This window comes from Priapulus caudatus, unplaced genomic scaffold, assembly GCF_000485595.1.
Source record: "Priapulus caudatus unplaced genomic scaffold, Priapulus_caudatus-5.0.1 Scaffold3149, whole genome shotgun sequence".
In the NCBI taxonomy this organism is placed as follows: domain Eukaryota; kingdom Metazoa; phylum Priapulida; class Priapulimorpha; order Priapulimorphida; family Priapulidae; genus Priapulus; species Priapulus caudatus.
The window spans coordinates 14361-15846 of NW_014580210.1; the positions used below are offsets into that span (position 1 = coordinate 14361).

The 1486-nt window shown below is 32.6% G+C and overlaps 1 protein-coding gene across 3 annotated transcripts in view; it reads right to left on the minus strand.

Moving 5' to 3' along the window:
• Positions 1-1486, minus strand: part of LOC106819313 (gamma-glutamylaminecyclotransferase C-like) — a 7270-nt gene that overhangs the window by 2488 nt on the left and 3296 nt on the right. The gene's annotated exons all lie outside the window — the stretch shown is intronic.

The following is a 1486-nucleotide window of genomic DNA, read 5'->3' on the forward strand; positions in this document are numbered from 1 at the left end:
CCCACCTCGATTACTCGATGGGTAATCGCCATAGAGTTGTATATAATACATATACATATATACATAAACAATATATATATATACATAATAGTATAATAGTAGTTATTATATTATTATACAACTCTATGGTAATCGCCATACCTAAGCCGATGCCGAGGTTTTGGCTTAGTAATTAATTTATTTTTTAATTTATTTTTATTTTTTAAATTAATTAATTTATTTATTCGGCTTAGTAACCTAAGCCGAGAGGTGGGACCGGGTACCAGTCTACCCCATAGAGATGTATAAATAAACTATTTATACATCTCTATGGTCTGCCCACTCCAAATAATAAATGAATTATAAGTAACAATGTATAATATATATGTATATTTGCTGTAGTTTCGTGTATTTTTATTCACATTGATTTCAAACACTGCAGTCAGAGCATATAAATCATATATATGCTCTTATATGCTGATAATATGCTGATAATATGCTCTTATATGGTGATTTATATGCTCTGATGCAGTTCAGTATTTTAGAAAATGGCCATTGAAGCTGCACACCTTTTTGCAGTTGGAAATGCCGCCGTCGTTGGGGGGAGAAAGAGACTCAAATGAGAATATTTCCTTTATTGAGTAAATGTAATTGTGCTTGTCATGTTTCTGTGAAATGCGTGGTTATAAAATACAATACATTTATATAGGTAGATATAAAAAAAATACACAGAAAATAAACTGAAAGTTCAGTTGAAATACTTATGATAATTAATTATAATCACGGTTTCAGTCATACAACATTTGCTGCTACGACATATAAATCTGAGAGCAACCAAAATAATACTAAATACATACTGAAAGCATTATACAGCAGAATACACTGACAATAAATTACATATAGCAATATCTTGATATCCATAACCATAAAAAAACATGTATTATTTTAATATTTATCAATCAAAGCGTATCGATTTCCTAATTAATTTTATATATTAGACGTATTGGGTACTGGTATATGAAATGTTCGCGACATCACACTGTTGGACAGGTATCACAATTTTTTGCTATCACACAGACTAACTGAGAGCATACCAGACATATATATGCCTTCAGTTTTATAGATACAAAAATATAAATGTGACCGATACACCGATTTGTTCTCGACCATCACTAATGATATTATTGACTATAGTCTGTAGATGGATAGCACCGCATGTCTAAGCAGGCACCTAGGCCGCTGCCAGTACTTCACGTTCTTCAATAAGAGGGGCCGTCATCACGCAGGGACAAACTCGATCCCTGTTCCGACAAGAGATGGCGCTGTCATCGCATCATAACAATGCAGAGAGATCAGGCAGTTCAATGTCATCGTCATCACTGTGACATAAAATTAACACAATAGTTTGACGAAAAAAGGAATTGCACAGCAACAAACAATATTAGCAATGTTGCAGATGTATATAAACAAATACATGTATATGTATATACATACACATAGTGACATA